Source organism: Triturus cristatus, chromosome 4_1 (genome assembly GCF_964204655.1).
Source record: "Triturus cristatus chromosome 4_1, aTriCri1.1, whole genome shotgun sequence".
Taxonomy (NCBI): domain Eukaryota; kingdom Metazoa; phylum Chordata; class Amphibia; order Caudata; family Salamandridae; genus Triturus; species Triturus cristatus.
The window spans coordinates 326,134,483-326,146,501 of record NC_140585.1 but is presented as its reverse complement, the minus strand read 5'-3'; the positions used below and the strand labels follow the sequence as shown (position 1 = coordinate 326,146,501).

The 12,019-nt window shown below is 48.5% G+C and overlaps 1 protein-coding gene across 3 annotated transcripts in view; it reads right to left on the bottom strand.

Annotated features, from left to right (window-relative positions):
* The window catches only part of LOC146854879 (sodium- and chloride-dependent betaine transporter-like), an 898,269-nt gene that overhangs the window by 188,661 nt on the left and 697,589 nt on the right, over positions 1 to 12,019 (bottom strand). The gene's annotated exons all lie outside the window — the stretch shown is intronic.

Genomic DNA, 12,019 nt, shown 5'->3' with positions numbered 1-12,019 from the left:
GCCTCCATCAAACCAGCCAAGACCCACAGATCCACCAAACAAGTCAACTAGTACACCCCAGAACTCAGGACAATGAAACGCAGCTGCAAATAACTTGAGAGAAATGGTGCACCAGCAGAGGCACCACAGACAAAACCACCTTTAAGTCAGCCCTCAACGAATACCACCAATGACTCAAAGATGCAAAAAAATATGCCCTTGTAGACAACATCAAAACAAGCACCAATCACACCTAGGAACTCTTCAGCATCGTCAGAGAGTTCTCCTGCCAAATGGCTACTGAAAACATGTCCCCCCTTCACAGGAACTCTGCAACACACTGCAAACCTCTTCCACAACAAGATATCCACGATTTACATGAACTTGGAGCCTGGCCCACTGGCCTCTACAGCCTCCCACCTCGAACAGATCTCTCCCCTGATTAGCCACTCACTGCATGGGAACAGATCACCACACAGAACACCACAGCCATCCTGAACTCTATCCTCTCGTGAGCACTCACGGACCCCTGATACCACCGCCTCTACAAACTAGGGAGCAAATATATCAGCCATCAACTCCATTCTCAACAAATCCATCACTACAGCTATGTTTCTCGATACATGGACACACGCGGAAGTCAGACCCCTCATCAAGAAACCCTACGCTGAATCTGAGCAAATGCCAGAACTATTGTACCATCTCACTGCTCCCATTGCACATCAAAGTCCTCAAGAAGGTAATCAACCACCAACTCACTGAACACCTGGAGAGAAACAACCTGCTAGACACCTCCCAATCTGGTTTTCATGCCAACCACAGCACCAAGACTGCCTTGATCGCTGCCACTGATGGCATTCGCACCCAACTTGACAGAGGAAAAGGACAGAGTGCAAAAACAACAGCGTGTTTTGTGTGAAAGTACACTGTGGAATAAAGCAAAATATATCTGTAAAGTTAACGTGTGCAAAGCAGAGGACAGTCTGTAACTTGCTCATGCTAACATAGGGAAAACGACAATGGCCTGCACAGGACTTATGACACTCTTACCTGGCCATCAAGTCCTAGAATGGCTTCCCACTCCACCTCCGGACAGCACCCTCACTGGAGGATTTCGACTGAGCCCAGTATTTAGGCTCCTGGATACTCTCATGGGTGATTAACAGCACTCTACAAATACAGATTCGGTGATTGATAGATTGTCTGCACTGGGACTAGTGTCTATAATGACTTGGAGGGTGGTGGTCACCGTCCACTCTCTTCCATGCAAGTAAATATCACAATAGCACCACCCATATTTCCACACATCCATTTCTCTAAAGGATTTCCGTCACATTCAACTTCTGGGCCTACTTTTACTCTCCCTTGGTTGCTTGTATTAGTACTTTATGCTGCCTTTGCTTTGCACAGCCACACACAATACATTTGTTTTTGCGACATAATATTAATTTTGAAATATGCAGGGCATATTATTTATTATTCAGTGATTCTTCTTTGGATTCAATCTGAACATTTTGTACACAGTCGAACAACATGGTGTACCGTTTTCTTGTGCCCGGTCAGCAACATATACTAAAGTTTTTAGACACAACAAAGTAGCACAGCTGAAGTTTTCTAAACAATAGTTCTCATCATATAAACGGTGGCTCAGCCATTTGAAGAGCAGAGGGGAGAATTCCAGCAGAGGGACCAGTCATGGAACAGAGGCAGCAGCCTTGCGTAAATTGAGTTTCCACCTATGATGCAGCTCACTCAACTACACACAAACCAGGTATGGGGTCCAGTGCTAATCCCAGGGATCACTTATATATCCCTGTGCTCACATAGTGATGGTAGGCTTAGATAGATATTTTAGTTGCCATGGTCGGGTTGCTCATTGTTGACAGCCTGTTAGTAATGCTGATTACTTTTCTTAGTTGTATCTGTTCAATAATCTCAGCAACCCTGCTTCAAAATAGACTACAATAGTTTAAATAAATATATTGTAAACTTCCTTTGTGTCTTTCTTCTGTTTAATATGGACATGCATGAGTGAGAATGAAACGTTCCATGGTTCCCTTGGACACAAAAGGTTCATGTTGTGCCGAAATCACCTGTTACTCTGGAGGGTTAGGAGTTCAGGTGAGGCACTGAGAGCTAGTCGGATTTAAGCCTACAGCTACTGATGTATTAGAGAGAGTTAGTCCTTTCATTCTGACATCCTGTTCACCCACGGCACAGTTGTGTTTCCAAACTGAATCTCTGCAACACAATTTCTCCCTCACTTTGACACCACACCTTAGACAATCCTGCTTCAAGGTCAGCACACTGACCCCAACTTGTCTACACTAAACCTGTACGACTGTGAAATAGATAGTCCCTTGAGCATCAACAAGTAACTCACAAACCGCCTTGAGCTCCACCATCTACTGGACAACACTCAATCAGGCTTCAGAAAGAACCACTGCACTCCTTGCAGCCATAGACAACATCACAACTATTCTAGACCGAGGAGAAAGAGTGGCCCTCATCCTGCTCGACCTCTCCACTGCATTTGACACAGATTCCCACAACACACTTGTTGGACTTGGCCCTTTTGGCAGGTTCACCCCTAAACGTTTTACCTTTTCTGTGACCTGATATTGGTAGTTTTTGACCTTTGTGCACTTTAGCACTGTGGCCCAGTGTAAAGTGTGTGCGCGCTCTGAGTGCGTGTGGTGAGATTGGCCTGCCCTCCCATAGGAATGCATGGGGGATATGTGTGTCCATGGTAATTCCTGGTATGAGAGGAGTGCAGGGGCAGGTTTAGTATGTATGAGTTCATGAGAATAAATGCTGCGCAACGGTGTGCGCAGATTTATGGTGACTGGTGGACAAGTGACACTTTTAGAAATTGGCATTTCTGTGTGCTATGTGTCTGCCTGCCTGGTGTGAATTGCATGTCTGGCTTGTGAGTTACAGGAGCTGAGGGGTGTGGGTGGCTCCAGGAGACAGGGTCAGCCCAGTGATGAATGGAGAGATCTGCATGCAGATGGGAGGGAGGAGTTGCCCCTGGGACCTGAATAGGGCTGTGCCTTCCCTCCACATGCTGGCTCCACCCCCTGTGGTGCGTCTGATCACTGAGCCCACACCTGACAAAGGGGAGAGGAGCTGGGCAAAACAAAGTGCTCCAAATCCCCCTAAACCAGTTCTGACTGGTGTCCCAAAGCCCTGTGCTGTGACACAAAGAAAAAGGGTGTATAAATATAGGGGCTGTGACCCCATGCAAGTATGTGTTGTTCTCCTGACTTGAGGGGGGCCTGCTGCTGCTGGGCTCCAGGAGGAACCACCACAACGGACTGCCTCCCTGCTGGAGGGCCCTGTGTGCTGGCCTGCCTGGGCCCAGCCTTTTCCCCCTGGACTTTGGACTGAGTGCCTTGAGAGAGCTTTACTTTTATTCCTGAATAGCGCTTTACCCTTCGTTTGAAGAGCATGTTGCTTTTTATTGGGGAAGAGCTGACGTCTGGCAGCGCACTGCAGAAGTGCCTGCCGAGGGAATCCCGAGTGTAGGGATTCCCCCCCCCTGTGCTGCTGACCCCGCGGGAGCCCACCCCGCATCTGCCACGAAGGAGAGGAGTGCGTGCCTGCAGCACTGTGCTGCGCCGTCATAAAGAGGGAATCTCCAGCGTAGGGATTCCCCTGTGCTCAGGAAGAGAGCGGGAGCCCACCCCGCATTTGTGCCATTTCGCGGGTGCCCACCCCACATCGTCGCTATCTAATTCGCGGGTGAAACCGGAGCGGGAGCCCCCACGCCGGTCTGTGCCCCTGCGTAAGGCTGCCGCCACAGAGAACACTGAGGGCCACCGCACTGCCTGCGGCGACCCGGAAGTCCGCAGTGTCTGCCTGTTTGTGGGTGGGTGCTGACACGAGGCGGAAACAGTCCAGGAGCCTCGCGGGTTCCAGAACGAAGTCCCAGTCCCGAAAAGGGGGACCGGGTGAAGCGAGGCAGAAGGTGAGAGCCCCGCACTGCGGATTGCGAGGAGCCCCGATGAGGAGGGCGGGTTCCCGGAATTTGGTGAGTGCCAGAAGCGTCACGCAAGGTTGCGGCAGAGAGGTGGTGATGGTGGGGGCCCGAGACACGGTATCGGTGCTTGCCCCCCCCGGCAGTCTGACCTGAGGCGGGCCAATACAGGGAAACCTACCGCAGCACTACCGGCAGGAAGCAGGTTGTCCCGGGAGATCCCCGCGTGCAGCTTGGACCCCGAGAGAGTGGAGCCCCGACAGAGCCCCGGTGAGTGGGGGCTCTTTGATGTATGTTGCGTGGGCTCACACAAGAATTGTTGGTGCCTTCCACCCTGCAAGAGAGACGGGAGGCAGGGTTATTTTTAATAAGGAGCCCCGTGGGGCCCACACAAGCATTGCTAGTTCCTTCCCCCCGCAGGATAGACTGGAGGCAGCGGAACCAAGCCCCGGTGAGTGGGGCTTCTCTTTGGCATTGTAGGAACCAGGTGAGGGTTCCCAGGGCACCGTAGTGCCAAAGCCTTTCCCCCAGCTGCCCCGCGTGATTGAGGGCAACTGCAACGTTGCGTTGATCCGTCCCAGACGGCACAGTGAGTACCCAGGCCCACGTTCTGTTTCCCAGCTGCCCAGCACTTAGTGGGCAGCTGCAACATTTAGGCCAGTACCTCTGCACACTTTGCTTTTGCTGCTCCTGCAGCCAGTCCTGACTTTTGCGGGACATAGGGTCTTTTGAGCCCCTGAGAGAGGCCGGTTGGCCTGGGTCCAGGTCCAGTGTGTTGTGCTCCCGATTGGGGCACATTGCGTTTATGCTAACTATTGCCCATGGTGTTTATGCTTGCGAGGCCTATTGCCTCATGATTCTCACATAATGTGTTTTTTACGTATGAGGCTGGTGCATAATGTGTGATCCTAATATGGTTTATGCCTAATATGATAATGCTGAGGTCATTATTGTGCCAGTAGTTACTGGTTGTGCTCTACATTTGCTATTTGGGCTACAATCACTGGTTGTGTTCTACGGTTATGATAAATCTTACTTTTACTATTTCTACTAAGTGATGATTCTGACAGTGCTCCATGTGGCCCTGTCATGTGTATATAATCCCCTGTAAATATTGCCCAGTGCCAGTTGGCACAGTGTATATTGTGTGATTACCATCTAATGTGTTTTATGATAATACAAAGGCTATTTTTGATATAACCTTGTGTGGAGTTCCTTTTGTGGTGTGCCTAGTGTGTTGCTGCTGTGTGTGTGTGTTGCACAAACGCTTTCACATTGCCTCCGGGATAAGCCTGAGTGCTCGTGCCAAGCTACCAAGGGGGTGTGCAGGGGTTATCTTTGGCGTGTAACTCCCTTGCCCTGACTAGAGTGGTGGTCTCTGCCTGGCTTTGGCCCAAGCCTTAGCCAACCAGAGATCCCATTTCTAACAACACTTATTAGAAGACTCCACAAGATTGCCATCGAAGGACCAGCACTCAATTGGATCTGCTTCTTCACTGGAAGAACCCAGTGAGTCAGACTGCCTCCTTACACATAAGAGTCCAAACACCTAATTTTCAGAGTCTAACAGGACACCACTCACGAACCCCATCCAATCCCAAGGTATCACTGTCATCTACTATGCAGACAACACCCAACTCATCCTCTCCCTGATGAACACCGCCAGGACCAACTTCACCAACTGCTTGACTATGGTGGCAGAATGAATGAGAACCAACAGCTTGAAGCTTATCTCTGATGAGGCAGAAGTAGTGGTCTTAAGAAACAATAACTCCCTGTGAGACGCCACCTAGTGGCCAACAGAACTAGGACACCCACCAACCATGCCAGGAATCTAGGGTTCATGCTGGACAAAAAGCTCAACCTGATAGCACAAGTCAATGCAGGGCGCTCCCCCTGCTTCCACATCCTACGAATGAAACTAAAAATCTTCAAGTGGCTGCCAGAAAACATCAGACATACCATCACATAGGCTCAATCACAAGCTGACTCGACTACAGCAATGCACTCTACGCGGGAATCTGGGAATCTCCAAGCAACTCCTGCACAGAGTTCAGATCATCCAGAACGCCACTGCAAGACTCATCCTCATCCCCCCACACCACACCCTCATCTCACCTCACCTCAGAGAGCTCCACTGGCACCCCATCCACAAATGCAGCCAATTTTAACTCTTGCACATACCTACAAAGTCCTGCACAGCATCGGACAAGCATGTGTGAAAATCTGCATACAATTACATAATCCTGCCAGACACCTGCACTCAGCCTCTCTCTGTACTCTCTCCCTGCATCCACAAAAGCATAGCAGGAGGCTGCTCGATCTCTCCATCACTACCAAAACATGGAAATACCTCCCACAACACATCAGCGACTCCTCCTTGCTTCTTGAGTTCCGCAAGAAGCTGAAAACCTGGCTCTTTGTATGAGTCTTTTACATTAAGTCTACATTGAATCCGTGACGTCACTTCTTTTATATCATATTTGATAGTGGAAGTGACATCATTACTGTAAGGCAGGGGGGGGGCTCAAATGATCCCAGGGTGGGCGCCTGGTTCAGACCAAAAGAAGCCTCATGTGCTCTGTAATGGGCGATCGCTAACATCTTTTGTCATTTATATCCTGGCTTGGAGAAGGTGTAAAAGGGGAAGGGACTCCACATATTCTTGAAATCCCCCAGCTCTATTTCTAATATTTGTACTCTGGATACTTTTACATGTTAGTAAAGCCTGCTTGGCAATCATGTACTTTTGATTGATTTTTAAACCGGTAAAACAACTTAACTGCTATGTTGAAATAAGTCTAGACCTATTTAAACATTGCCAGTCTAATAGAATAATTGTGAAAAACTTTGAGGCAACTCCCGCTGATTTATTTATTTTTTGACTGGGGGGGGGCGCAGCATTAAATTGTTCGAAGTCCACTGCTGTAGGGTGTCATTCACAGACATTAGGCTGAAGAGTTAAGGGCACAGCTAGCATTCCTTTGCTCTGGAATTGATCTATAATGCAACAGTGACACCTGAAGGCACTCAGCAGTGGTACCTCTATTCTCCGCAAAGAAAAACAAAGCTTTGCCTCTCAGCGGACGGCAGGCTTTGCCCTTGAGTATGGAAAAAGCACCACTAGCCAATCAGTGGCGTATCAAAAGTCCCCGCGGTGCGGGAAGGGGGGCAAGGGGGGGGGGGGGGGGAGGGCGGTCAAGCTCCGGGAACTCCCTCTGGTACTGGCAGGTCCCTGGCCTGAGAGCTCCGGACTGGGTCTGGAGCGGGAGGGGGGAGGAGGGGAGGATGCATGTACTTAGCAGGGTACCCACCTTAAGTTTTGCTACGCCACTGTAGCCAATCTATGGGGCAGATTTACAAGTCCCTTGCGCCATTTTTGCGTCATTTTTTCCATGTTAAAAATGACGCAAAAGTGGTGCAAGGGGCTTGTAAATCTTCCCCTATATGTGAATGTGGTCAGAGCTCCATGTTACAGGGGTTCTCCCGCCTCCTACCCAGTGCCTTGGACCTGGAACACTCCCATGTCAACCCCTCATCCCGTGGCCTAGGGTCCGGGAAGAGTATTGTTAATAAAAAAAGAGCACATATACGTTGCTAGCACACATTCATCTAATGTTTGAGATGTATTTTGAACACCCCCAGCCAGCATTGCCGATGCACTTCTGCAACACACAGTGCGTGCAGCCACTTCTGAAGGTGCTGCCCTCGTTTCATCGTAGGTATAAGTGGCACAGAATTAGGACCACAGCTGACTCGCCTTACACCGAACACCAACATCTGAATCCAAAGTCATTTTGTGGTCATTGCGTCTCCCTCTGTTTGCGGCCCAGCTCTGCAGGAGATCTAACGCTGTTTGCCACATGCCTGTCACTGACAGCGAGCTGCTCTCTTCACTAGCAGATGCTGACCCCTCGCTGTGCAGACAATGGGGGCTCGCGGGTCTCGGCAGAGCCTGCGGCAGGCTGTGTCTGGGGAATTAGCGCACAGTGGCGGCTGTAATTAGTTCTGGGCTTTTTGTTGTATTTACTTCTTTCAATTAATCATGCTCGGCTCATAAGCAGCAGGAAGATCTGCCATTTGCTTGTGCATCCATCCGAACCAATCCCATCAGTTCCCAGATTCAGATATAGCAGCAAAGTATAAACAGAGGCACGTTGACTCGCTGACACACATCCCTGCACACAGCAGATTTATCCGGCACAAATGTGCAGAGCGTATGATATGTGCTCGTTTTCACTGTGAGATGTGTTACTGAGTGCATGCTTCGAAGCTCAGGGACACATATGCACCGCACTGCAGCAGATCTGTGAGATGTGTTGCTGAGTGCATGCTTCGAAGCTCAGGGACACATATGCACCGCACTGCAGCAGATCTGAGTCAATGAGTGAGCAGGCTCTCCCGCGTGAAATGTAATGACGTGTCTTCCCCCATTCACTCGACATTTTTAGGCTTGACTTGATATTGCTTGCACGATTTATGGCAAATGCGGGACCAGGGGGTTGATCTGTATAACTGCATTGCAGTAGGCTGAGAGACCCTCGCGGGCGAGTAGCCGCGCTTTACAAACCCCTTATTGATTGATTGAGCCATGTGCCAAACTAAGGCCTTGTGTTGTCCTTGCGTAACACAAGTCATTGCAAGGCAACGGAAGTCCTTACCTTGGATTTACTAAGCTACGCAAAGCCACAAAGTAACACAACACATTGCATAGTGCTGCCTTGCGTCACCGTGCATCAGGAAGGCGTTTCATGGTGGAAGCATGGGTGTTCTTTTGCATACATCTATGTACCCAAACCTGGGTTTGCGCCAAAAGTGTGCGCCTGCCCGACAGCCACGTAACAAGGAGACATACCTTTATTTCTCATTGTTAATTCCTCTTCCTACATGTGCAACATTCTGTAGCACACACAGACAGAGGAATATGCCTCTGAGGATTGTTTTCATGCAGGGACATGCCCCTTCCTGCACAAAAACAATCCTGCCCGTAAAGCAGAGCCTGCGCCGGCTCTAAGCAGCACACCGTGCGCCAGCGCAAGGAAAGAGCAGAAAGGCTCCATTATCCTTGTAAATATGGAGCATGTCTGCCCTCCCCTTTCACTCAACACAGCACAGCAAGCTGCCTTGCTGCGTTGCCTGAAAGAATGGTAAACCTGGCCCTACTTACTGTTTGTTTGGAGACATTACAATGTAGGAATGTATTGTGATATGTGCATTATCCATGTCAGTGCGGGGCTGCCTGGTCGTAACAGCCACTCCTTCAAAGTGAGGGCTATTTGCGTTACATCCTTCCTGGCATTTCATTTCTTTGTTGCGTGGTAACGTTTCTCAACAGGATAAATACAATATGATAATATTGAAGCACAACAAAATAATTAAACAGTACTTGTTTAGGTGTTGCTAGTATTCTTGTTGTCAGATGGGAAAATATTTAATTCGTGTGAGTGCAGGAATCCAAAAATGAGACTTCATAAACAATAAATCAATCAAAAGAATACAAATATTTCTGATTAAAATGTGTAACGTTCTATAGCTTTTCCCCATGTCAAATGCCCAGGTGCATTGTATTTGCTTGAAAGTAGGAATATGAAAATAGGTAAATATTTACCCAGTTCGTTCTATATGGGCTGAACCAAGGGGCATATTATCAAGCCAGGCGATAAAATTATCGCCGCTTTAGCGACAGAAAACTGCCGCTAAAGCGCCGATAATGGGCTTGATAATATGCTCTATGGAATTCCAATTGAAGCCCATGTTAGACGTCCTTCACATTTAACATGGGCTTCAATTGGAATTCCATAGGGCATATTATCAAGCCCATTATCGCCGCTTTAGCGGCAGTTTTCTGCCGCTAAACCAGCGATAATTTTAACGCCGTCCTTGATAATATGCCCAGTAGTAACAATGCTTTGTAAAGGGAAAGTTGGGACATGGTGCTCAGGTGTAGAGAAGGGAAATAAACGCACAAAATTGCAGTGTTGAAAATGCATGAATATAGCAGAGGGGCTAAGAACAGGATGGACATGGCGAGGGCACTGCACCCACAGGTGAGTATTCTAGAGAAGTGAATGTATGAATGGGCATGGAAACTGAAGTTTTCCATCACTCAATTGAATTGATTGATGTAAGGAGAAAGCAATACATTGACGTCAATCTCTCCTCGAGTTTGGTTTATTCAGAAAGGATCTGTAGATGAAGGGCAGCATTTAGAGAAGTGTTGTAAAATGGGAATTCACCCACTTTGCCAAACCAACGGATCCCCTGCCTCTTTTGGGGGAGAAGGATGTGCCAGGTATCTGTTGTCACACACCCTACTCTTCCAGCTCGTCCACTCTGGAGCAGCCAGCAAGAATGTGTTGGAAAGGCCACCCTATTTAACACAGGCCTTCCACTGCACATTTTAACTTTCTGGGAAAACCTCCATGGCTGACCCGGACGGGAAACATTATAAATGCCCCTCAGGAGCAGGGAGACAACTTCCTGCCTGTGAGGGCCTTTCATTATTACTTTTTCAGAAATGAACTGTCTCATTGGGGCTTGTTTCTGAAATACAAACAAATGGCAACCGTCCAATATTAAATAGTGGCCAGCTGGCATCACATTAGTAAGTGCTACTGAAACATGGATAGGAGCACTTTCAGCACATTTATCCCACTACCCTGGCAAGGATCTCTGAGTTCGATGGGCAGCCCCTGACCTGAGAGGGGGAGGTGAGGCTTCTGAGAACCAAGTGGCTCGCGAGTCAGCTGAAGGACAGTAAATGAAACCCTAAGTGCTGTCCAGCTGTATGTGCCTGCTAATATGCCACATGACTGGATCTTTGTTGTGTGGAGCTGTGTATGTGTGTGAGCATTTATATTTATCCATAACACAAAGACTAGCCAGAGTCCACAGTTCATGGCCAGAGCCCTGGTGCTACGGCCGTAAAGGAGTCAAACTCTGTCCAGAGTGTGTGATCAGTTCTGTAAATGGAGCTAGTGCCACTATTGTTTGTGTTTGGTGCAGGGTGGATGCTCCTGGGAATGCGCAGTGGGTGGGGTGGGAGGGAGAATAGGGGGGAGGAGGAGCCGCTGCCTCTCCTCCATCCTCTCCGTTCTCTTCCTGGCTTCTACTTTGCAAACAGGAAGCACCCGGCTCCCCATAGCCAATCACAACTCTGCAATGCAGCATTGTGTTTGGTCTGAGCACCGTGGTTCGGCACTCATCCAGGGAATGGGATCCTGGGCATGTTCTCCACCCAGGCTGTAAGGCAGGCGTGGTGGGGAACATGCAGAGTGCGCACAAATGTTTGGCCGGCCCACCACTACTCCCCCTGCTCTGAGAGCAGAGCATATTCACCCCACCCCGCCAAGACGCAGCAGCAGGAACAAATAAAACGATAATAAGGTCGAGTTATGATCATTTTATTTTTCCTATTTTTTCACTGTGAACAGCTGTGAGGCAACGCTGCTCCGCATTTGGGGAAGTTGCCGCCTCTGCTTGTGTGACTAATGGGACTGCAACGAGAGCAGCTGCATGTGTGAGCATTTATATCACTGGTCAACATATTCTAATGATATTCACATATGGTTCTATTCACACTTGTGGTACTTTTCAGAGGGGACAAGGTGCAATGTTACCTTGGAGATTGTTTACATTGGGAGAAATACATATGCTATGCTTTATTACCTGTGCTTTAAAAGTTAGTTGCAGGTATTGTGAAATAAGATGCCTAGGCATGAAACAGAACCATAAGCATCAACTGAGGAACAAATTGGCTGGGTGTATGTTGTAACGAAAGTGCTGAGGAATGCATTATTAAGTCTGTAGGTGGCCCCAAAACATATCGGCCCATGAGAAGTGTGAATGTTAGGTGGTCTGTTTTAACTTTGAAGCACTGGTGCACCAATGACATATATAAGTACACTGTGTACCTGTCTAATTTTGAAAACATTTAGTACCCATAGTAATTGACATGAACATTTCTTTTCTTTCTACCCTCCCCCCCCAGTTGAGATGGAGACAGCTGGCGTACACTCGTATTTATTTATAATACAGTGGTTTCTGCAATCCCTGTATAAA